This window comes from Coccinella septempunctata, chromosome 7 (assembly GCF_907165205.1).
Source record: "Coccinella septempunctata chromosome 7, icCocSept1.1, whole genome shotgun sequence".
NCBI classification, from domain to species: Eukaryota; Metazoa; Arthropoda; class Insecta; order Coleoptera; family Coccinellidae; genus Coccinella; species Coccinella septempunctata.
This window is the reverse complement of record NC_058195.1, coordinates 6,558,467-6,585,579: the sequence shown is the minus strand read 5'-3', so window position 1 is coordinate 6,585,579 and position 27,113 is coordinate 6,558,467. Positions and strand designations below refer to the sequence as shown.

Below are 27,113 nucleotides of genomic sequence, written 5' to 3'. Positions count from 1 at the left end.
GACGAAAATCTCAAAATTCCCTTCAAAGAGCCTTAAAATCTGCGACTGTATTTCGATTCACTCTCTTTTGTGCATTGAATATCCTATACTTACATCCAGCAGCATTTTCCGAATCATTATATACAGCTATAAATGACTCTATTAAGCTGCTACCGCTTCCCGCATCCCATTCTCGATAATTTTCCAGTAGTAACAAAAAATACCAGGTTTGCGCACCAGATCACTAGTCGTTGTTCTAATCTATACGATCCACATTGTGTCTTGTATTCTTGGTGGTCTCTGCCTTCTTTTTGCATCTGTTCCAGTCTTGATATGCGACAAGATCTCCTTATTAAGTGTATTCCAACTATTTGTAAATGTTTGTTTTTCCTTTATGTTTATATTCACGTTTCATCTGTAGATCCGAACTCTTTTTAGGTAGGGTGTATGCGAGTACCTTGAGTTCTTCTCACAAATCGATTCACCTTCGTGAATTCGACTATGTGACGCCCGACGGAGCTTCGTTAATTCAACCATAGAAATATTCTAATTAGGTTTACCCATGAATAGGGAGAATATTGGAATGTCTATGTGAGTAGGTACATGTTTGACTAATGATGCGGAGAAATATCGCTCTCTATATCACGAGTATATCTTCCGTATGTCAGGGCAGAACCTGCTAATTGTCCAATTGAATTCATTCTAAAGAAAACTGTGTGATTGGAGCGCTGACAAGCTTTGGTGACATCATATGAATTCATTATTGGAATTTAATATATATGTAGTGTAGAAGATTGATATGAAACTGGTGAATTCTGCACCAAGACGCAATTAAGTGTGGATTCCTCCCCTCAATTCGCTCCAGGGTAGTATACTTGAAATACTGATTGAATTGTTTTGTGCAAGCACGTTTTCAACCTATAAAAGGCCTATTGATACTTAATATTACTTGCCGGAATGAAATCCCAACGAATATATATAAATAATGAATGACGAAGACCAGAAGATCCTCTTTTATATTCCACCTGAGGGGAGTGGAAAAGGAATGTCTCCCATGTGCTGAGAAATGGTGGAATTCGCTTCGGTGAAAATGTCTTCGCTTCGGCTTGTCGATTCAGACGAAAAAAATGCCATTATCTCCAAATTCGTGATGTTTATACACGATGCAGCAACATTTGTAGAAATAAATTGAAAGGTAAAGAAAGTCTGGAATGTTCACGGTTTCCAACAAGTACTTAATCCTGAAATGAGAGCTGAATTGCACACTTATCTCAAAATTAAAATTTTTGTCAAAAATGTAACTTCGTTACATCCCCCTCACTTAGGAAAAAAAAATTTTATCTTCACGAAGCCCCTGGACAGTTCTGGAGAGATCATTTCTAGACTGTGCAAGAAAATTTCGAAGACTGAAACGGCAGGGGCTTACTTAGTGTCTTTCGTAATATCAAGTGATTTGGGACCCTATTCGAAGGAAATAAGATTTTGTTGGGTATAGAATTAGATTATAGCCGTTTTGAATGAAGATATAAAGAACCTATCAGTTCTGAGCAAAAATTAACAAAACTGTAACAGAGGAAGGGAAAAATTCCGAAATTTTTGGAAGTTTAAGGATCCTAAAAAAACATCCATATTTCGACCACGCCAATCATCCCCGTCCCCCAACCCCAAAGTGTAAATATTTTCTCAGTATTCCCACGCATAATTTCAAATTCGCCCCGTGTCCCAGTAAAAAAAAAAACCGGTGGGTGTAATTTCGCGCACGTGTCGTTATTCGAGTATCGCTCGAACGCATAAATTTCGGAGGGCAGCCGGAGGGAATTTTCTAACATGTTTAATGTGATGTTTTGCGATAACATTCAACGGGTTCCGGAACCCCCGGATGCCGGTGGATCGGATGACGCGAGGGTTGAAACGAGACGGGTCGGAATCCGTTCCTCTGGATGTAATCGAAAAGTTCTTTGTGTATTTGCATAAACGGTGTCATGTAATCGGAGTGTAAGGGGATTGATTGCTACGAGAAAAGGCAGCGGAGGGGCTTGCGAAGGAACAGATTAGTTTTTTCGGGGGAAACATGTGCGCACGTGGCAACGTCCGATGTTTCCGGATTATTGAGCAAGTTCGACTGCTTTTGGTTCATTATTTTTCATGGCAAACTCATGGAATTGTGCAAGGACAAACTGTCGCATAAATGGACATACAGACACACAAACACACACACAGACAAAGAGTTGTGGAACCCAAGGTTGAAATTCTGACAATTTGAGCGTGATCAAAATGTGTGGCAGAACGCCAAACTTGCAAAAAAGTCATGTGTACATTCTCGAGCGCGGTGGCTTTTTGTTTTATTTTGAAGCTTATGATTCAAGAATAACGGAAAAAATATAATCTGACAGTTTCAGCAAGCCGAAACAATACAATTTGGCCATTAAGTTCAGAAAAAATTGTTTTTTGAGTTATCTCCCCTCTTGGGCTTCAAATTTTTTTCGCATACATTATAAAAGTTGTAGAGCATAACATTTTCTACAAATTTTGTCCGAAGCAATTTTTTCTACGTTTGAAACTTACTGAGATATATGGCCATGAATGTACATAAGACCCGGTTTCTACGTTGACCTTGACTTTTCGCATGTGTGGCTAAGCTCCTCGCCCTCATCACCCTCTTGCTCGAACACGGTTAAGATTATGAAGAATTGCTCCAGACAAAAGTTGTATAGAATTTCATTATCTACAAGTTTCATAATGAATACAGAAACGATTAGAGGTACAAGAAGGGAGATAATTTAAAAAAAAAAATCCTTGTTATCATCTTCAAACTGTCAGATTAGGAAAAACCCCCCTAATTAGTGTCAGATTAATGGGTCAACACGACGGAAATACCGAGATTAACCATCGGTATGAAAAATTGACACGCTGAATATGTACAAGTAACGATTTTTTTTTGTTTTTTCAAAGGACCGCTGTGACCTTGTGTCACGCCCGAATTGTCAGTCCCTTGAAAAGTAGCTTCCTTTGGGTCCAATTAACATATCCTCTACAAATCTGAGATGCTGGAAAATTTTTTGTTGTCACCACTTTCAACTCTTCCATACGGCCAGCCCCACCACGCAAACTGTCAGATTAACAGGAATTCATTATCGAAGACACGTAGGGCATATAAAGTATTTTAATCTGACGCGTTCGAGTATGTACAACTGACGATTTTTTCACATCTTTGATAACCTGCAGACGCTTTCCCCACCGCTTCGGTGAAAATGTCTTTGCTTCGGCAATTCTGACGAATTCTGACGAAAAAATGCTGTTGTCTACATATTCGTGGTGTTTATACACGGTGCTGCAACATTTGTAGAAATAAAAAAAAAGGATAAGGAAAGTCAGAATGTTAACGGTTTGCAACAAAAACTGAATCCTGAAATCGGAGCAGAATTGCACACTTATTTCAAAATTAAAACGGATATTTGTCAGAAATGTAACTTCGTCACATCCCCCTCCCTTAGGAAAAAAATTTCTTTTTCGAAGGCAATAAGATCTTGAATCATAATCTTATTATAATTTGTTGGGTATAGAATTAGATAGCCGTTTTTGATGAAGATATAAGAAAATGCATACATTATAGAACATTTTTTCTTTCTACCATCTAATATTCAAAATCCAAGATCCTTCCGATTTAGCATTGTCAGCTCCCCAACTGAAACAGAGACACACACATACAGACACACATAAACACAGACACTGGCACACACATAGATACAAATCGTTCCAGTCCGTACGTTTCCGCCGACAAATTAGCGGCCACGTAAAACCTCAACGGAACGAGCATCTCTCATCGACGCCAAATTAATGTGTATCGATGAATACGGTGTCCAGGGGACGCAGGCCAACAAGGGCAATCATCTCGAAATGCGAGACCGCGCTGGCGGATCGGAACGCGCGTAATCAAAGGAAATATGTACATATGCGACGACCCCTGGCATTTTCTGGAGCGCCCGTTGTGTCGGCGTCTGATTGATTTGCGATTCCGCTTTTGACAGGCGGTTAGAGCGGAATATTGAGATTGGGATTTATGATGCAAATCGGACTCGGCCAGAAATCCGAAAGGGGGTGGAATGTTGATGCCGCAACCGAGGCATTTGTCGTTTCGGCGATACGTGGGGCGTAAGTGGGAAATCGGCGGTGGGCGTCTATCTTGTCTGATGGGCCTACGTCAAAATGATCGACTCCATTTCTCATTGCAGGGCGGTCGACGTGACGGCCGCAGAGTCAGACTGGAAGTGACGCAACGCGCAAAGTGACGTGCAACACAGCTCAACACAGCAACATGATTGGCGGTTTATGTTTGAGTCAAAGAGCGACAATCCTTGGACATCCAAGATCTTCAGTAGTTCACTTACTGTTGCGAGTGACTTAGTACACCCCTGTCTTCTTCTGGTTGAATCCCGACGTTTTAGAATCATCAAGATGATTGGCCATGACAATAAGGTTGCGATCAGCGAAAGTAGAGTAGTCAACACCAGTCAAAAAGGTGCTCAGTGAGCTAGGTAAGGCATTAACATCAAGCAGCAGAAAGACTTCTTATTTAGGCCTGAAAGTTACTACCCTACCCATAATGTTGTAGCCTGAGATCCGCAGATGTCTTTGGGGAATTCCCGTTGTATGTCAAAAGAAGCTGGACCGTTTGACCAAAATGATCAAACATCATCCTGTCGTTGGGAAAACTCTGAAGTTGGCCGACCATCAAAGCCAACTTCTCAACCAAGAAGTTTTCCGATGGGACACCGAGTTGTTGAGCTTTTCTTCAGTTGACATTCAATCGCTGTGACTGGCTGTGACTAAGTACGGTTGTGGTCAAGGGGCCGAACATCATTCATCCTTAGGAACCCAAGGAGGTCGTCAATGGTTTTGATAAAACCGGCAACATCTTTAGGAGCCTTGGCCGTTACCTGATGAGTATCCAAGACCGGTTTCCCCATATGAATGGTTATTAGGCCAGCCACCTCTGGACACTTGGATACCATGTGTTCAGCTGTTTCGGCTTTGATCCGCAGAGCCTACAAAACTCATCTGCTGACTCTTCCAGACGGTACAAATGATATTTGTACCGACAGTGCCCTGTCAGCAGTCCCACCATCACTCGAAGCTCAGCTCGTGACAGCTTCAGCAGCTTTCTGGTATTGATCGGCGAAATCATCACCAATTTCTTTGACTTAGTAAGTCCAGGAGTGTTTCTCCAGAGGGTTATTCTGTTGTTCAACTTCCATTGTTGAACCACTGCCTTATATTGGTCTTTCAAAATCCCACAGAAAGGCTCAAGTCCAGCAGATGTTAACCTTGATGCTTTTTTCGCAAGTTTATCGGCTTTCTCATTTCCTTCAACAACACAATGCTCTGGTACACATGGTAGAGTCACTTTATTACCTCTGGTCAGTTGCTTGATGGTATTACGGCCCTACCATGCCAGCAGAGATCCCTGTCAGTGTGATTCCAGAGACATCAGCGTGGTCTGGCTGTTCGTGGTGATATAGTAATGAGCCCCTTTGAGGTTCACTTTAAGACACTCCTGTACGCATACGTAAACAGCCAGTGTCTCGGTCTGTGAAATTGAGTTCACTTCCTACGACTTTAGAGGCAATAGGAGTACCTAATGCGAACATGTGCTGAGCGATACAGAGACAGAGTAGATAATGCGACGGGATATAGTTGTGAAAAAATAAGTGATTAGTGAATTGAGCAATTCGATAAACCGAAAAACGTAGCAATACAAAATGTCAGCGTCAGTTGTGAATGTAGAGAATATCTAAGATGGAGAGTCCTTACAAGGCTCGTTGAACCTCAAGGCCTAACAATCATAAATTCAACGCTTTTCAAAGCTTGCCCTAAACGTTTTCTCGTAATCGCCTAACATAATACCTTATGGGCTCTTTTCACTTCAAAATAATAATAAAACTATGAAAGAAGAAACAACTCCCATCTCACGACAATAATGCGAGAGTGTATCAGTGATGCACTCCCCCACTCCGTTGTCGTTACACAGAAAGGACGAAAATGGAGCATTAATTTTGTCCGCATCTGACCATTCTCGATTTCTGAAAGTTAATGGGGCATTAACTGGAATTTGGCGAGCGGCCAGTTTGCCAAAAGGGAACCGCGAACACACTTCTTCTGGTTCGATATTGTTTTATGCCGACTGATAAATTGCTCCGTAGCTACGTTTGTATACCCAGGAAAATACGTTGGGGGATTCCGCTTTCCGGGGGTAGAGCATCAATTCACTAGAGAATATTCAACCTAGGAATTATTTCAGATTAAAAGCGTTTTAGTTGCGGATCAGTGAGCCCGCAGATCTAAATCATCAAAGCGTCATCGAATTGAAAACCCGAATAAATTCAGTATAGCTGATTTACAAAAATGAAAAACTAAAATCAGTCAGAAAGCGAATCGTGGCGGCCGTAGCCCGAGCAACAGACGAAAAGTGAATCGTGAGGGCCGCAGGCCCGAGCAACGGGCCAAAAACGAAACGCGAGGGCCGCAGGCCCGAGTAACGGGCGAAAAACGAATCAGTCTGCTGAGGTGAATTTACCTACATCGATATAGTGTTTTGCTGAGTATTTGCAATGTGCTTTTGTTGTTGTACGATGATTCACTAGCTCAGGCACCCTCCCCCGGAGATCCGAATGGGAGGGTATTTTACCTCCGGATACAAATTTTGTCCTATTCGACTGATCCATCTTTTTGTAGGAGCTGCGTTAGAAGGTGTTTTAAAGCTGCACTGGTAACGCTGTCAGTGCAACTTTGGTTGCGGTTGCGACTAGATTATCTTGTGGCACAGGTATCCTGAGACGACAAGGTCTGAGACGTAACTTAAGCAACGCAGAGAGCCATTTCCTGCTCAAGCCAATATTTAGGCTAGGTGATTGTGGGAAACAGAGTTATACCGCTCATGTTCGGTCGCCAGAGCCTCGTTCGTAAGAACAGGGTGCACTGCGAGTAGGTGAGGTTGACATTTGAGAGGAGAGGCTATAAAACGCATCCTTCCCCCTTACACTGACCTTCAATATGCAGACGACTGTTCACTTATCGCTAGCAGCTCGGAGGATCTACAGATAATGTTGGACACCTATAAACATATATACGAACTTTAGACCTTAGACTCAATATCGACAAAACCAAAATCCTGGTAAGTCCGACAGAAAGCCTTCAAGCAGATATCAGCCTGGAGAATGAAACTCTAGAACAGGTCGAGCAGTTCAAATACTTGGGAAGCTTCATAAATACTAGGGCTAACCTTGACACGGAAATACAAAACCGTATCAATTCGGCATCACGGGCATTCTGGAAGCTAAAGGATAGAGTGTTTCAAAATCACGACCTCAATCTGAAGACCAAGACAGCTGTTTACAAGGCAGTGGTCCTCCCAACGCTTCTTTACGGAAGCGAAAGCTGGACGCCCTACAGGCGACATATTAAAAGGCTTGAACAAACGCAACAACGTCATCTAAGACAGATAATGCACATCAGATGGTTCCACAAAGTTTCGAATGCAGAAGTCTTGCAGCGCGCTAGTTGTACAACAATTGAGACTCAAGTAACGAGGGCCCGACTCAGATGGAGCGGCCACATTCTGAGGATGCAAGACACAAGACTCTTCAAAATAGCTCTATATGGCGAATTCACTGAGGGAGCCCGGAAACCAGGAGTGGCCCAGATTGTGGTAGGATATGTAGGTCACGGTTGGGTCTCTACAGTCACAGGAGAGCACATAGTCGCAATTAGCCCTGAAAAATTATAAGTTTGTTCGCACCTCCTTTTTTTTTTCCTTTTTCTTTTTTTTTCCCTTTTTTCGTCTTTTTGTAGATTCATTCCCGGCAACGGGATATAGCAATGATGATGATGATGATGATGATGATTTGCAATGATACCAAGCGTTTCTGAACTCGCCCAAAATAGATTCACGACTTTCTAAACCCAAAAGGAAATTTGGTATTCTCGTATTGGCAACCCTGTGACAAGAGCAACTGTCAAAAGTAACACACTTGTAGTTCTAAAGAACGTTCATATCGAGCAAGAAAGACAAATATCATCCCGATGGTACATACACCATACACCCTGATAAAATCTACCCTGCTAAATTCGCAAGAACCTTTTTCGCATGAAGACTTCGAGCTTGCGAAACGCCAGTTCACCCGAGCGGAATGCGGGTGAAACATTACCATAAATAAACAATTTCGCGAATCGCCGCAACGATTAATTTCAACAAACAATTTGAATAAACTCATTAAAATACGTTTTCCGAACCGAGGCACAGTCGAAAGGTGCCCGGAAAATAAATAGGATCCCTATCTGTGCACCGCAATTCGGAAAAATCCAACGACCACTCCTGCCGGCTTATTCGGAGGACATTAATTTTTCCATCAGCCAGTACAAATGTTTGTTGTCGCCCCACCGTTCGACGATATGTTCTCGACCGAAAAAACCGGACAGGCCACAGAAAAGTCCATCTCACTAATGCACGTCGTACATTTTGCTATCGTACGTACAAAAGGCAGCTTTTATGGTTATAATCTAGAAACTCGACAATTTTAATCGCATTATAAATTACTAAATCCTTTCAGGCATCGTTAATTATCCCCCTCATCTGCAGTGAGAGAAGAACTCACGTAATGGTCATTCTCATTTCATCCTGGGATATACCGGCCATTTGAACTACGAGCTGTTACATCTACTACTCCTTAGAACTACAGGCTATTACAACCACCAGTGCCCCATATCCTTTTTGCCTAGTTTTACATAGTGAAAGAAAATGGAACATAGAATAGTTGACAAAATGATAGATGGACTGGCGTTATCGTGGGCCCTTTAGTGCACGGCAATCTCGAGCGCAGCGAGAAACGGGGGTTCCATAATATAACCTAATTACATCAGAACCACCAGCTCACAAACCCACTTGATATGGGTACCTAATTCCAGAGACCGAATTAAATACAAATACAACTTTAATTTTGAAAATTTTCAGCAAAATCACAAAAAAAGAAAAGTATTTATGACTCAACATTCTCAACTCTATCCTGCAAAAAAATTCACGTATATTTTTGTAAAATCGAGTGATGATATAGGTATATAGATGGTAGGCGTTAGTTTTTACGACACCCCCGATGACCTCAGTCACTTTTTGTGCGGACGTAGTTCGTAATAGTCCATCAGCACGTTCAAATCTTCCACCGGGGATAGAACCCTTCAATCAGGGGAAGGAACACGGTTATGGAGTGGAAAATGGGAGTTCTTTCGGAGTTTTATAAGGAAGCAGTAAAATATTCAGCTGATGAATGTGTAAAGAGCGTCGAGGACCGTTGGTTCATAGCCACCCTATATCTCCACTCCTTCATCCATAAAATATGCACTTCTTCCAACCGCTGCCGAAGGAACTTACTGTTATGGGTTACCCTTCGTCTAGTTAGATTGAAAATGAGAATTTATTAGAGGAGATTGTTCTCGAAATCTGGGATGGTGGTGAAATTAAAAAAAATAATCAGCATTGATTATTAAATCACTCTCTAAGTTTTGGGGTGTGCCAAACACAAAAAACAATAGCCCCACTACTGTCTTGCATCTCAGAATTCCGACTTGCAAGTAGGAATTCCGACTTGTATCTTAGACTTGTAACTCAGAATTCTGACTTGCAAGTCGGAATTCCGACTTGTATATCAGAATTCCGACTTGTAACTCAGAATTCCGACTTGTATCTCAGAATTCCGACTTGTATCTCAGAATTCTGACTTGTATCTCAGAATTCCGACTTGTATCTCAAAATTCCGACTTGTATCTCAGAATTCCGACTTGTATCTCAGAATTCCGACTTGTATCTCAGCTTCATCCATAAAATATGCACTTCTTCCAACCGCTGCCGAAGGAACTTACTGTTATGGGTTACCCTTCGTCTAGTTAGATTGAAAATGAGAATTTATTAGAGGAGATTGTTCCCGAAATCTGGGATGGTGGTGAAATTAAAAAAAATAATCAGCATTGATTATTAAATCACTCTCTAAGTTTTGGGGTGTGCCAAACACAAAAAACAATAGCCCCACTACTGTCTTGCATCTCAGAATTCCGACTTGCAAGTAGGAATTCCGACTTGTATCTCAGACTTGTAACTCAGAATTCTGACTTGCAAGTCGGAATTCCGACTTGTATATCAGAATTCCGACTTGTAACTCAGAATTCCGACTTGTAACTCAGAATTCCGACTTGTATCTCAGAATTCCGACTTGTATCTCAGAATTCTGACTTGTATCTCAGAATTCCGACTTGTATCTCAAAATTCCGACTTGTATCTCAGAATTCCGACTTGTATCTCAGAATTCCGACTTGTATCTCAGAATTCCGGCTTGTATCTCAGAATTCCGACTTGTATCTCAGCATTCGGAGTTGTAAGTAAGAATTCTGACATGTATCTTTTTTCGTGTGGCACTTCAGCGTTTTCGTAGATATCTGAAAGTTTGGTGTAAAAATATCTGTTTTCGAACACGCAGAATCGATTTCTAGTGAAATTGAAGGACTATCTTCCTATCCGTTTAGATTTTTACCTTTGAAATGGTATTTTTCGAAAATTGCAAAGTTCAATCGATGGGATTGAAATCTTTTCTCGTTTATAGTAATACAGCATCAAATTATAAAATTTGTTGAACATTTCTGCTCTTCCGTTTTCCTCTAACGACTTTTATCTCCTCCAGTCCCCACCTCTATTGTATAATTCGCAGAGAATCCATCTGGAAGTTCTCTCCCTCTTCTGCCGTATAAGAGTATAATCTGATAAGGTGTTTATGTGTTCTCGACAAGGTGAAATATTTGGCGACAGGGGTAATTGATGCCCTTTCCGTTCCCTCTAGCTGAGCTGAAGATGACGCACCGCCAACGTCAACTCGAATAAAATTCCGCCCTTTGTCAGCGGGTCTTAGGGTTGATTGATGGTACGCGGGGCGTGGTATCTAAACTTCTGAACGGGAAGTAAATAGGAGTTCGGTCATGGATCTTTACTACCGAAATTAATATCAGGATATCAATGTAGGCGTGGAGGAAATTTTCCATCTTCGATCACAAGTCGAATAGAAGGATAAAACCAATCGAATATGCCTTTATTCATTCATTGCTGAATCCCATTACTGAGAATAAATCTACAACAAGACTCAAAAACAAAACTATCGGTGCGATCAAACTTATACTATCTTAGGGCTACTTGTGACTGTGTGCCCTCCTGTGACTGCAGAGACCCAACCGTGACCTACAGATCATACCAGATCTGGCCGCCGCTGTATTCTTCTCGAGTCTCCATTAAAACTGTGAACTAAAGACCTCCACTGAGATCTGTTTAACGCTAGTTGTTCCCAGTTATGATTGGCATTAACTGATTTTAGGTATTGATGCAGTATATCCTTGAACCGCTTATACTTGGCTTCTGATTTCCGAGCTCCCTCTGTGAATTAGCCATACAAAGCTATTTTCGGGAGTCTTGTGTCTTGCATCCTCAGAATGTGGCAGCTCCATCTGAGTCGGGCCTCCGTTACTTGAGTCTCAATTGTTATACAACTCGCGCACTGCAAGACTTCTGCATTTGAGACTTTGTGGAACCATCTGATGTGCGATGACATTGTTGCGTTTGTTCAAGCTATTCAATATGTCGCCTGTAGGGCGTCCAGCTTTCGCTTCCGTAAAGAAGCGTTGGGAGAACCACTGCTTTGTAAACAGCTGTCTTGGTCTTCAGATTGAGGTCGTGATTTTGAAACACTCTCTCCTTTAGCTTCCAGAATGCCCGCGATGCCGAATTGATACGGTTGTGTATTTCCGTGTCCAGATTAGCCCTAGTATTTATGAACCTTCCCAAGTATTTGAACTGCTCGACCTGTTCTAGAGTTTCATCCTCCAAGCTGATATCTGTTTGAAGGCTTACTGGCGGACTTACCAGGATTTCGGTATTGTCAATATTGAGTCTAAGACCTACAGCTTCATATCTCGAATAAATCGTCATACATTACACCCTGAAATCATTCCACCTGCCTCCAGGTTAGTAATTTGAAACCCAATTTTAGGTGAAAAGGCACCAAATTCATCCGCATACACAGCTCGGAGCAAAGAATGATTTTTCGTGTTATTCTCGACATTGGTACATCTGGCGAACTGGTAAATAACGGACTCATTCGATGAAACAAATTGTAATTCGTGCGAGACCGAGGATCCGAGTATCCCAATTGTCGGCCTCCGAACGGATCTGTACCCACAGTCATAATTGTTTGCGAACGAAGCAATATCAGTCACTGGCAGGAATCGAATCCCAATGGGAATTTGATTAGGGCCTGGTCGTTATTCCGTTTATTGAAATTCGCATAAACGATTTGTCATTAGCTTGGGAGATAACCCCGTATGAATCCCTGATGCAAATATTCGTATATTGAGCTGATAATGGCAATGGATGGTAGGGGAATCCATTGCAGGCTGATCCAAGATTATTTCTGACCCTTTATTTAGGCTTCCTGTTGTAATTCGCTTCCTGGATCTGGCAGCATCTGCACAGGAGACACCAAATTCCTCAGCTCCACCAACATGCTCCATAACAAGGTTAATGTTTATGGAAATACTATGGGCCTGACAGAAGATTCTTCTCAGAATTACTTAATTCATTTTAGAAAAGTTATTGAAGAAACTCTAGGCATCAACAGAAACGGTATTTGACCACAAGAAGGCCTAAGATAGCAGATTGAGATAAAAATGGGTTAAAGCTAGAAGAAGGAACGTCTGGAAGGATTCTGAACCATAAGGGGTCGTTGACTCTAAGTTTGAGGCCTTCAGATAGTGTACACTTTGTGCTTGCCCCATATATTCCAGCCCCTGTCGTGGTTTTTGAACAACCAGTAAATTATTTAATGGTATTTACTCTGAAATTTTGGGTAGTGTATTCCGTTTCCCATTTCTCCCTTTTAGAAAGCATGGTGTTGAAGTTCTTCCAAATGTTTACTTTTTTAATCATATCATCAATAGGTAGGTTCGCTGTTAAGATGTACTAGTTCAGAGAGGACCAGGCACTCTGACCTTTAACTCTCTATATTACCTGCACCTTCGCTAAATATTCTGAGGATCTTCTCATGGGATACCCTATCTATCACTAGATGTAGAGGTGTGAGATCTGTGATGACCTCTACTTGGGCAAATTCTCATAGATCAAGCGCAAGCCTTTGTATCTTGTCAAGAATTTTCATCATGCTCGTCTGCTCTGCTTTAGCAAACCAGACTACTGCCCCATTGGTTATTATCGGTCTCAAAATCATGTCGTACATCCGTCGTAGTATTCTACAGCCTCAAGTCTTAGCGGATAGATTTCTGCACGCCATCAGGGCTCTTATGGCACGACTAGAAGTATTTCTGATAAGCTTATTCCACAGAGGATTGCTGTCTAGGGTTACTCCCAGATATTCGAATTCCATTCTACAATATCTCCACTCAACGAGATGGATTTCATAGCTGGAAAGTTTCTTTTCCGGACTGAGATAAAAGGAGAAAGGAAATCCAGGCATTATTCAATACTAACTATTATAAGGTATCATTCAGTCTAGTTTGAAGACCTCAGCATTGCAGGATCAAACAAAGCTACACTAAAGGTTCGAGATCTTCAAATTTTAAGATGTGAACCAAGAAGATAGCTACAGCATGTTGATTAAGATTGAACAGATCAGCGAAGATGCAGAAATAACTAATAGTTTCCAAAATACAGCTCTGAAGTCCCCCAGTTACTTTTGACTATCTACCCCATAAGACTAAGAACTCCCACCATCATACCATCATGTAAATAACCACAACCACACGTCTCACCTCGACTGTCCAACAGCAGCAACTCCAGAACGTCCAAAGACACACAACATCACCACGACAACCGTCCCATTGACCGACAAACACCACCGAAAACCCCTCGCGGACGTACCGAGCTTCGAGCTCTGTGAACGCGTCGTAAACAGGAAGTCACGTGGGCCCAGCAGGAGCCAGCGGGCGTGCACCGACTGATCGTCTCCTGAAACTGACGGAAACCGAAGATCCTGCCGGATCGGGACGCCACCCAGGAAGCGTCCGGAAGAGACGCAGGCGCCGACGGCGCTGCGAAGGATCAGCGTCGGCCCCCGTTTGAAGTTTCAAGATATCGCGAGATTATGAGCTTCCCTAACGGACGGGTTGCGTGGCAGGGTTTGTTGTTTTGACAGGGGAACAGGGGCAGGTGGGGGAGGATGCGGGGGCATTCTTCGAGGGTCATCAGTCACGAGAAGATGCGTTCGCTAGGTTAGTGGTGACCTTCAGTGTTCCAGCTGACGGGGACTAAGTCCATCAGGAGGTGTCTCAGGAATGAACAGGTATGGTCAGTATGAGGACGAAATTTTCGGAGATTTGTAAAGAATATAAGAAGTAGATGGTAAATTTGAAGGGTGGTTGCATTGCACTGCGAAGTTCTGTTGTGCTTATAGGTTAGGTTAGGTTAGGTTAGGTTATAGGTCACCTCCTCCTTTAGCAAAATTTTAATCCAAATAATTTTGGCGACAACTGGCTATGGTCACCAGGTGATCTAGAGTTTCTTTCTCCTCTCCACTGAATCTGAATTTGTCAGTTTCTGCTAGACCAATTGTCACTAGGTGACAATAACCTGTAGGGATTCCAATACAGTAAGGAAGTGTATCATATTCTAGCTGAGATTCAGATACTTCTCAGATCTTGCAGTATTAAAGTTCCCAAGGAACTTTTTGGAATGGTCCAGCCTTGGGAGATTCCCCTGGAGTGTTTCCCTTTCAGTTTTGTCATTCTCCTGAAACTCTATCTTAAAGGTACATTTTCTTATGCCATAGAAAGGTTCCGGACCAATGAGAGGAGGTTTCTTTATGATCTCTTCGATTGGATTAAAGATTCACTGATGGGATGTACTCGATCAGGGATGTCCAGCTTCGGTTTCCTAATTCTCTCATAACCATTACCTTCCCTGGATATTCTCAGGATGGCAGTATGTAGATTTTTTTTCTCTGCCCTATTCATTCAGAGGAACCCAAAGAAATCGTCAATGGTGTTGATAAAACCGACAACATTCTTAGAGGCTTTGGCCGTTACCTCGTGAGTATCCAGGGCCAATTTTCCCATATGAATGGTTCTTAGGCCAGCCAGCTCTGGACACTTGCCTGCCATGTGTTCAGCTGTTTCTGCTTCTGATCTACAGAGCCTACAAGTCTCATCTGCTGGCTCTCCCATACCCTGACAGTGCCCTGTCAGCAGTTCCACCATCACCCGAAGCTCAGCTCGTGGCAGCTTTTACAGTTTTCTGGTGTAGGTTAGTGAAATCAATTCTTTAACTGAGTAAGTCCAGGAGTGTTTCTCCAGAGGGTGGTTCGGTTGTTCAACTCCCATTGTTGGACCGCTGCCTCAAATTGGTGATTTCTAAACCCACCGAAAGGCTGGGTTTAGAATGCTCTTTTTGCTAGTTCATCGGCTTTCTCACTTCCTTCAACACCACAATGCCCTGGTACCCATAGTAGAGTCACTTTATTGCCTCTGGTCAATTGATTTATAGTATTACGGCACTACCATATCAGCAGAGATCCCAGTGTGTTTCCAGGGACCTCAGCGTAGTTTGGCTGTTTGTGGTGATATAGATATGCGCCGTTTTGAGGTTCATTTCAAGACAATCATGAACGCATAATCAAACAGCCAGTGGTCTCGGTCTGTAAAATAGAGGGTTCACTTCCCAAGGCTTTAGAGATCCTCAGCTTAGGTCTATATACGCCAATGCCAGTGACCCTTTCTGATTTTGATCCATCGATATACCACGTGGACGACTTTTTGTCCAAACGATTCACGAAACTTATTGCACTAGGACGGTCAGCTATGACCCTTTCGAAGGGCGTTTTGAAATCGAAGATGATTGGCATAACGTCCGATGGTTCTTCCAAGAGGTTTGAATCCAGTTGATTCAATATCCTCATATGTCCAACCCAGTTTCCGAGTAATAGATTCCCGTTAAAGGATATTCTTACTGCTTCCAGCAGGCTGCATCTCCTCAAATGTAAGTGTAGGTGAGGCAGATTAAATATGGCCTCAAGCGCTGCTGTGGGAGCTGTGTGCATAGCTCCTGTGATACCAACACAGGCCAGACTCTGCAGTTTCTGCAACCGTTTGCGTGTGGTGACCTCTTCTGTTTTTGTCCACCATGCTAGAGACGCATAGGTGATAATAGGGACACTCTGACGTTAAGATCCAGTGATAAACCAATCCATAAAGTTCCTTAGAAAAGGAATGCCCAGAAGGTATCTGCCGAATTACCTGGTGTACAGTCAAGCTCTCTTTCATTCCTGAAACTTCCAGACTTTGAACTGTCTGCCTTGCATTTCTTTCTACACTCCTTCCACTCAAAATACATCTCCATTTCAATCAGTAAAAACGGAGACAATTAATTTGCTGCCTCATAAAAACGCCAGTTGATCAGCAACGACTAATTTCTCCCACTGAGGATTTCCTTCCCTTCCTCGTAAGGAAACTACAACGAACCAAAAATGATAACGAACGAGTAAACTCCGGGATAATCCGAAACCCAGGAAACTGCAATATTATGATGTTATTCAAGCCCGCCAGGTGTTAGCTAAAACCAAGTAGCCAATTCCACGGCGCTGTTATCGAATATTTATTAAAGCTGCAGATTATTTTAACACCTGCAATTTCATGTTAGGCGCTGCTGTTGCTTATGCTCTCATCAATTATGCTTTTGCTCCGTTCACGAAAAGGGGTTGTTTATGTCTGATATAATATGAAACCGAGTATTCATTAGGAGCCGGGGGAATCTTCTTCGGGGAAACTGGGCTCTCTTTGAGCCTTCCGGGGTTTGTTTTCTTCCAGTCTCGTTAAAGAGGTCAGGTGATGGATGGATTGAGAGGTTATTGCACGGAAAACAGTCCTTATGAAGAAGCTTCCATTGATTAATTGTGCTATTTCCACAGTTTCAAATCATTTTATCTATCAGATAAATCTCAAACACAAGAGGGCTGTGCTGGAGTTATAGATACTGCATTAGGTCTTTTTTCGATCCTCTAGAATCACATGAAAACCTTTCCCATCTCCCGGGACTCCCTGTATACCGTTTTGAAGACTCTAGAATTCTGAAAAAGTACCTCCTTGAGCAGGCCTCGAACCCGAGTCCTTTCGGTTGCAGGTCAAGTGCTCTACGGCTTAGCTACCCGGAAGGCAAACGAAGAAGCCCATTCCACAGAATTCAATGTTGGCAGTGTCGGTGTCATCTAATCCCAAAAATTTCAACCCAAGTTATCTGGAAAATCAAGCTATACATGTGTTCCCACAGGAAAAATTGGGATGTTTTGAGTTGTCTTTATCGCATTATTGTTTATTCTATGGCATTCTTAAATTTACATTGTGGTATTTGTTGCTAAACCGGTTTTTTCGCTTTTGGACGCATAGGTTCGCTTTGAATTGGTACTGGTTGAGGAAATGCAAGCATATCTTTAGAAATTAAGAGTAATGTATCAGCATGATAGAGTTTTATTAGAGGAAAAAGGAAATTGAACTTCCAAATCGCATATTCAATTATGCGATAAATAATAAATAGAGCGATCACTCAAATAATCTAGAAATATAGAAAAGAAAGTTTGTATGGAATTGACTTAAATACTAAATTCGACAATTTATCCAACTTATCACATAAAAACTTGTGAAAATACTTAGAATAGAGTGAAAAAACGATATGTTGGTACTCACTGGATTGTTTATTTCAAAGTCACTCGACTAGTTTCTTCTGCTAGGCATCTTTAGGAGTTCTGAAAGATTAATGTAAAAAATTTTGACAAATTCAACACAAACATCGCTTACTTGCTAACTGAAGTATTCACATTGAACATCTTATCTAACAAACGACAACCACACACAACAAACGACTGAAAAACTCTTTCACAAGTCTGTAAAACGCAAACGAATTTTTTGGGTTACGTTCTCGATAAACATGTTCAACCACAGAAACAACTACTGCACAAATTAAGTCATAGATAGTCAATCAGCTGTCCACCTTCAAACTATAGTCCTGGAATCAAATTAAGTTCTCAAAAATGGGCTTGTATGAGAGACTGGTCTCAGTTTGACTATTCGGGCAAAACGTTGTGTTACCTATATGTTTCATGTTTCAGCTGCTTCTATGAAGTTTTTTGAAGTTTCTTGTTTGTTTTGATTCAAGAAATTGTGTTGAGGTTTGCGTTGCCGGTTAGAGAATTATTGAGTTCAATGTTTGAAAATGAACATGGATTTGGAATATAATAGTGATTCGGATTCAGAATTCAGATATTGAAATCTTGCACGAGTTGAATGATTTCAATAGGTATCATGATATTATCCGTGATCGAGAAATTCATTGGGATAAATGGGATGATATCGAATTTATTCGATCTCCAAAACATCTGCAAGAGCAATTTTGAGTGAGATTGAGAAAAAAATAAGCCACCCTACCTCAAGGTGAAATATCAACATTCAATTCCATATTTTGTCTCACTTGCAATCCATCTTCTGAATTGCTATGTGCAATTCCATATTTCCCCTTCATTTGCCTTTCGTTAGATACTAAATACAGATATTTTCAGAAAAGAAGAACTGAATGCTATGTATCAACTATAGGTTTTACCTCACACCTCAATAATATAACAATAATAATGCTGATACAAAGATCACAACAGAACACAATAAATAAACTGATCGCTGCAGTCTGACAGAAGCACTGATCCAAAGATTAACACAGAAAACTAAGAAATGACAACCAATGAGTCACAATTAGTTCGAATAGCCAAATATTTTGGCAACTGCAACAGGATTAGTTAATCTCTTCTCATTTTGTACTTGATCTTAACACGTCGGTTCAAACCATAGATTAACTTTAATCGGAGATTTCTTAATCGAAAGTTCAAACCACGATTAATCTTACGGGCGTTGGTAGTTTAAACCAAGAATAAGGGTTTAAACTTTGGAAAACGATTATTTCTTAAGATCAAACATAGTTAATCCATCAAGGATAGTTTAAACTATCGATTAGTTTAAACCTTCTGGACGGTAGGTTTAAACCATCCAAAAAGGATCAAACCGTATATATTCTATGAAACCTGCTTCTATGAAATTTTTGGAAGATTCTTGTTTGTTTTTATTCAAGAAATTGTGTTTAGGTTTGCGTTACCGGTTAGAGAATTATTGAGTTCAATGTTTGAAAATGAACATGGATTTGGAATATGATAGTGATTCGGATTCAGAATTCAGATATTGAAATCTTGCACGAGTTGAATGATTTCAATAGGTCTCATGATTATTATCCGGGATCGAGAAATTCATTGGGATAAATGGGATGATATCGAATTCATTCGATCTCCAAAACATCTGCAATAGCAATTTTGAGTGAGATTGAGAAAAAAATAAGCCACCCTACCTCAAGGTGAAATATCAACATTCAATTCCATATTTTGTCTCACTTGCAATCCATCTTCTGAATTGCTATGTGCAATTCCATATTTCCCCTTCATTTGCCTTTCGTTAGATACTAAATACAGATATTTTCAGAAAAGAAGAACTGAATGCTATGTATCAACTATAGGTTTCACCTCACACCTCAATAATATAACAATAATAATGCTGATACAAAGATCACAACAGAACACAATAAATAAACCGATCGCTGCAGTCTGACAGAAGCACTGATCCAAAGATTAACACAGAAAACTAAGAAATGACAACCAATGAGTCACAATTAGTTCGAATAGCCAACTATTTTGGCAACTGCACAGGATTGGTTAATCTCTTCTCATTTTGTACTTGATCTTAACACGACGGTTTAAACCATAGATTAACTTTAATCGGAGTTTTTTTAATCGAAAGTTCAAACTACGATTAATCTTACGGGCCTTGGTAGTTTAAACCAAGAATAAGGGTTTAAACTTTGGAAAACGATTATTTCTTAAGATCAAACATAGTTAATCCATCAAGGATAGTTTAAACTATCGATTAGTTTAAACCTTCTGGACGGTAGGTTTAAACCATCCAAAAAGGATGAAACCGTATATATTGTATGAAACCTGCTTCTATGAAATTTTTGGAAGATTCTTGTTTGTTTTTATTCAAGAAATTGTGTTTAGGTTTGCGTTGCCGGTTAGAGAATTATTGAGTTCAATGTTTGAAAATGAACATGGAATTGGAATATGATAGTGATTCAGATTCAGATATTGAAATCTTGCACGACTTGAATGATTTCAATAGGTATCATGATTATTATCCGTGATCGAGAAATTTATTGGGATAAATGGGATGATATCGAATTCACTCGATCTCCAAAACATCTGCAAGAGCAATTTTGAGTGAGATTGAGAAAAAAATAAGCCACCCTACCTCAAGGTGAAATATCAACATTCAATTCCATATTTTGTCTCACTTGCAATCCATCTTCTGAATTGCTATGTTCAAAAGCAATTCCTTATTTCCACTCTATTTGCCTTTCGTTGGATACTAAATACAGATATTTTCAGAAAAGAAGAACTGAATGCTATGTATCAACTATAGGTTTTACCTCACACCTCAATGATATAACAATAATAATGCTGATACAAAGATCACAACAGAACACAATAAATAAACTGATCGCTGCAGTCTGACAGAAGCACTGATCCAAAGATTAACACAGAAAACTAAGAAATGACAACCAATGAGTCACAATCAGTTCAAATAGCCAAGTATTTTGGCAACTGCACAGGATTAGTTAATCTCTTCTCATTTTGTACTTGATCTTAACACGACGGTTTAAACCATAGATTAACTTTAATCGGAGATTTCTTAATCGGAAGTTTAAACCACGATTAATCTTACGGGCCTTAGCTAGTTATTCTGAAGGTGTTTTTCCAGGGGTGGCACAGCTCATTATGAAAACTCAAAATGGCTATATATTTTTACCTTGGCCGAATCTAAAAAAATGGTATAAGAAAAAAGTGTTTCTTTCAACCTCAAGAATCTACTGTTAAAATATTCGTAGGTGACAAAGACTCACCCCGTATATGCGCCATCCCTCATAGACCCAGACTATCTCCAGCTTCCCCCGCAACCTCCCCTCCGAACGAAGGCCTCCCAACCCCCACGCGTCAAGATCCTAACCCATTTCCATGTCCAGTTCCTCCTGATGTACGTCCTCGTAGATCGATGCGACATATTCCGTCCGTTCATTCCGAATGCGAGCCCGAGGATTTTTTCGCCCCATAAAAAGATTTCCTTCGCAGATATAACCCCCCATACGTCATCTCTCTTACCTCCGCGTTGGATGCAACCCCATCCGAAGGAAATCCGTATTTTATTCCTGCCGATGTCGTTGCTGGGACAGAAACGTGAAATTTCTGGAATTTCGCATGGAAATTCGACGACATGAATAAGTCACCAAGCTCGGAAATTTCCGCATTGTATTCCGGAAGAATCCAGGAGAATGTATCGGGTGTATTTCCGATACGTCCGAGGGTGGAACACCCCTCGGAAGACAAGGTGACGGATGAATAAATCTGAGGTACAGAAGAATGCATTCAGATGTAGCAAAACACAAAGGCTTGGTTGAATCTGGTCTTGCTTCTTGCAGAACCCGCCTGGATTCAATGTATTCAACACCCTGTAGCATTTTTCATTGACTTGCCTTGGTGATGAGGACCGAAGAAGCATAGTCATCACCTAACCTTCTTCAATAAGGAGATTTCCCTGATTCTACGTTCGAAAATAATGCACAAGATCCTAAAATCGATCTAGAAATTGGAGGCAAGTCTCTATCGCTGCTCTGATACCCATATGACAGAAATCTGTAGACGAAACGCGTGGCTTAAGTGGCACATTCGCCTACCCGACGATAGATGGCGCACCATCTTAAGGCTAATTACAGTGACTGTATCAAACACAGTGGCGGCAATTGTGGTCTCGTTTTTCATCGTTTTAGCAAGAATATGGCGGATTTGGTCACGTGACGTGACGTGAGCCAATACGCGATCCGAATTAGAGATCATAGCATTAAAATCTGTGCTTCTAAGCCGCCATATTCTTGCTAAATTTCCAATTGTCGCCACTGTGTTTTATAGAATCACTGTAAATGGTTAATGATATGGAGGTCCAACGAAGGAGAGATCAGTGACCGTGGATTTTATTTCAACTGTCAACAGGGTTTTAAAAAAAAAAAGGTCCCCTTCTCTAGGTTGGGTAGAAAAGTCGATAATTGATGACATGAGTATGCCTGTAAGAGGTGTTGGAATAAGATTCCAACCTGAAGTGCCTCAGAGCAAAAGCCCGTACAAAGTTTATCACGGAACTTCAATATGCAGACGACTGCGCACTTATCGCTAGCAACATAGAGGATCTACAGATAATGCTGCACACCTACAAACATATATACGAAACTTTAGGCCTTAGGCTAGGCGCAAATAGAAACGCAGGTTGGTGAGGTGACGCAGGGTGACGCAGCTTTTTCCTGCGCTGCACGTACTATTTGACAAGTCACTATCACGCTTTATTTGCGCGGTCTTGGTCTTTTCTATGTTTTACAAAAACTCACGCTGCGTCACCTCACTAACCTGCGTTTCTATTTGCGCCGGGCCTTATACTCAATATCGACAAAACCAAAATCCTGGTAATTCCGCCAGAAAGCCTTCAAACAGATATGAGCCTGGAGAATGAAACTCTAGAACAGGTTGAGGAGTTCAAATACTTGGGAAGCTTCATAAATACTAGGGCTAACCTGAACACGGAAATACACAACCGAATCAATTCGGCATTATAGGCATTCCGGAAGCTAAAGGACAGTGTGTTTCAAAATCACGACCTCAATCTGAAGACCAAGACAGCTGTTTACAAAGCAGTGGTCCTCCCAACGCTTCTTAACGGAAGCGAAAGCTGGACGCCCTACGGGCGACATATTAAACAGCTTGAACAAACGCGACAACGTCATCTAAGACAAATAAAGCACATCAGATGGTTCCACAAAGTTTCGAATGAAGAAGTCTTGCAACGCACGAGTTGTACAACAATTGAAACTCAAGTAACGAAGGCCCGACTCAGATGGAGCGGCCACATTCTGAGTATGCAAGACACAATACTCTCCAAGATAGCTCTGTATGGCGAATTCACAGAGGGAGCCCGGAAACCAGTATAAGCGGTTTAAGGATATACTACATCAATCCCTAAAATCAGTTAATGCCAATCAAGGGCACACAGTCGCAATTAGCCCTAAGAAAGTATAAGTCTGTTCGCACCGTTTTGTTTTTGATTTTTTGTAGATTTATTCCCGGTAACGGGATGTAGCAATAAATGAATGGGTAGAAAACTGAAGAATAATTGTGGTTACGAAAATTTTTTACTAAGCAAAACCCAATTATTTTTCAGTTGTCCTTATAGTCTAGAGACGGGGTCCTCTTTTCTTGAAACACCTGTAGTTTCATGTGAACAAAATTCCAACAGATGGCTCTACCAATATAAGATTTCGTATACGTGGTTAAGTAAACCACAAGTTGTTTTCATGAACCCTATGAACCTAACGAGATAAATCTGGACCTGTCAGAAACTCGATAAAATGCTAAATTCGATTATTTATTCCATAGTAGGAGGTTATTGCTCACGCAATAATCAGATTGTCCTAAATGATTCGGGTTCAAACAGGTGCCTTAGCACATTCCAGAAAATATATTAATATTTCATGCTCTCAGCTATCGTTCTAGGAAATGATTTTTTCCTACCTAAACACTGAATGTCGAATGAACTGATGAATATCACAGAGAAGAAACCTACATTTAGTGGAAAAACAGCGTTATGAATCTAGAACACCCATAATAAATAAAGAAATATTGTATGGGTTACTCAAGTTCATTTTCACGAAATTTTACTGTTCACAACGCCAAATTTTCATCCATATGTGAGCACACTATGATGACTCCAATAACCCAGAGTGCAGAATTATTTACCAGATATTCTGTTAATTCAAACATTTAGCGTGCAGGTACAACATACACCGACAAATAATAATGTAATTGTGTACCTTTGCAATGTTGCCGGAAGTTCATGTAACTATATGGAATGGGTGTTAATTTGCGAATATAGCAATAATTATCCGCCGAATAATGTTTTTGAAGTGTTACAGTTCTGCAGGACCGTGAAATCAAGCTAATGAAAGGATAATTATAAGCAAATATAGATTCGTTTGTACTTTTATTCATCTGATCCAGAAATAGAAAATTACAACATCGAATTTGGATAGTGCACCGGGAATTGAGTGAAAATCAGATAGTAATCGAAAATGGGAAATGAAAAATGGAAAGCTTTTCATTCGGTCCGACTTTCCAAATTTTCCATCCCAGTCGGAAGGGATATGTACGAAAGAGCTGAAGGGCCACACAAAAAAAATAATCCAAATGTATAATTCCGACTTGCTAAGTCGGAATTCTGAGTTACAAGTCGGAATTCTGAGATACAAGTCGGAATTCTGAGATACAAGTCGGAATTCCGACTTGCAAGTCAGAATTCTGAGTTACAAGTCGGAATTCTGAGACACAAGTCGGAATTCTGAGTTACAAATCGGAATTCTGAGGTACAAGTCGGAATTCCGACTTGCAAGTAGGAATTCTGAGTTACAAGTCAGACTTCTGAGATACAAGTCGGAATTCCAACTTGCAAGTCAGAATTCTGAGTTACAAGTCGGAATTCTGAGATACAAGTCGGAATTCTGAGTTACAAATCGGAATTCTGAGATACAAGTCGGAATTCCGACTTGCAAGTAGGAATTCTGAGTTACAAGTCGGACTTCTGAGATACAAGTCGGAATTCCGACTTGCAAGTCAGAATTCTGAGTTACAAGTCGGACTTCTGAGATACAAGTCGGAATTCTGAGATAAAAGTCAGAATTCTGAGATGCAAGACAGTAGTGGGGCTAGAATTGGTCGAATGCTTTGTTGCATTCGATTGTTGCCGAATCATGTGAGCAAAATGCCCTCTGTAGAGCAGATTTGTCTCATTTAAGGCATGTATGGGCACATTTGGACCCTTAACATACGCCTACCCTATCTCTTTTCTTTCAAAAGTTTTAACGGACGTTATTGATTCTGAGAAGCTCACAGAGCTTCTGAGTGGTTCGTCATAACCTACGAGGAATCAGGATAATATGATAATATATCTGTAGTATTCGTATATGCTCGTAGGGTGACAATAAGTCGATCGCTTCTTACTACTAAGGACTAACGGCCAATTTCATAATCAAACTTAAAGCCCCTTCAATTTTAAAGCTTTTCTTTAACCCAACCGAAACTGACACTAAACGAAACTTAAAGTGACTTTAAACTTGATTATGAAACTGGATGTAGGAATTTCGATAAAGTGCTCGAATCACTAAGCACTGAAAAAGGTTTTGAAAAGTTCCCAGGAGCATAATTCTCGGGAGTACAAAAATACTCCAAGTGCTTTCACAAGCACTGAGCACGAAGCTTTGGGGCAGCTCAGCTATGGTGCAACCGAAGAGAAAAATAGAATATCATTTCATTCATCCAAAATTCCTTCAAGAAGCCAAGAACACATTCACGGATCAAATGCAAAAAAACAAAAGACATTAGACCTATTTCAGCCCTCCTCCTGCCTTGCATCTCAAAATTCCGACTTACAAGTCGGAATTCTGACTTGTATCTCAGAATTCCGACTTTTATCTCAGAATTCCGACTTACAAGTCGGAATTCTGACTTGTATCTCAGAATTCCGACTTTTATCTCAGAATTCCGACTTGTATCTCAGAATTCCGACTTGCATGTCGGAATTCTGACATGTATCTCAGAATTCCGACTTTTATCTCAGAATTCCGACTTGTATCTCAGAATTCCGACTTGCATGTCGGAATTCTGACTTGTATCTCAGAATTCCGACTTTTATCTCAGAATTCCGACTTGCATGTCGGAATTCTGACTTGTATCTCAGAATTCCGACTTTTATCTCAGAATTCCGACTTGTATCTCAGAATTCCGACTTGCATGTCGGAATTCTGACATGTATCTCAGAATTCCGACTTTTATCTCAGAATTCCGACTTGTATCTCAGAATTCCGACTTGCATGTCGGAATTCTGACTTGTATCTCAGAATTCCGACTTTTATCTCAGAATTCCGACTTGTATCTCAGAATTCCGACTTGCATGTCGGAATTCTGACATGTATCTCAGAATTCCGACTTGCAAGTCGGAATTGTACATTTGGATTTTTTTTTGTGTTGCACTTCAGCGCTTTCGTAGATATGTGTGTAAATGATGCCTCATTGAGTGAGTGTTGTGTTGCATATCCCGCTAGGTCACGTCAAAAATGACCTCTGACATTCTTGAAGTCTATGCACAGACAGACAACCAAAAACGAGACCAATTTCAAATCTGACAAATGACAAGAGACATTTTTGAAGTGATATCAAAAGTAGGGATAGAGTAGTAGTACTAAACATTTTCTTCATTGAAAAAATTATATATTGAGTACCACCAACATGTAAAAGTCTTGATAAAGGTCTTCTCAGCACTTCTGGCTAATTCATACACTGAAGTTAATCATTATATTTTAAATAATACCAGTGTGCTAATGACACCAGTTCTGTCAATTTAGCTTGACACATAAGCCTCCAATGACGTCATCAGCTTCCACGAATTGGTGACCTGCGCCTTCTTCACTTTAAACCTTCAACACCACACACACACACACACACACCCTGCCACAACTCGACTACATCAGTGTGTCGCTACTGACGGCCGCCATCTTAACCATATCATTTTCGAAACTTGATTACAAAAACTACATTTCCTACTGATTCCAATAAATAAAACCATTTTTCTCCCACTTTTGCCATTTTTTTCATATCCCTTTGAACTCGTAAGTATCTCTACTTATCTGAGGCATATTTCAAAGGTTCGGTATTGAAAAGGATCAAAACCAAGACCAATTTTGCTCGCCCCGCCAATGCTTCTCCAAAGATCGATATAATGGGATTCTGTATATCTATTTCTCTTGTTCCTTGATCTGATGAATTCCCCCATAACCATCAAATCAATCCGATGTGGAACGGAGAAGGTCGCGTGCT

At 40.8% G+C, this 27,113-nt stretch overlaps 1 protein-coding gene across 1 annotated transcript in view; it reads right to left on the bottom strand.

Moving 5' to 3' along the window:
* The window catches only part of LOC123317538, a 263,709-nt gene extending 249,713 nt beyond the window's left edge, over positions 1 to 13,996 (bottom strand). Inside the window, exon 1 of the mRNA XM_044904119.1 lies at positions 13,828 to 13,996. The gene's annotated coding sequence lies outside the window, so the exon portion shown is untranslated. The remainder of the gene's footprint in view (positions 1 to 13,827) is intronic.
* Between the last annotated feature and the right edge of the window lie 13,117 nt (positions 13,997 to 27,113).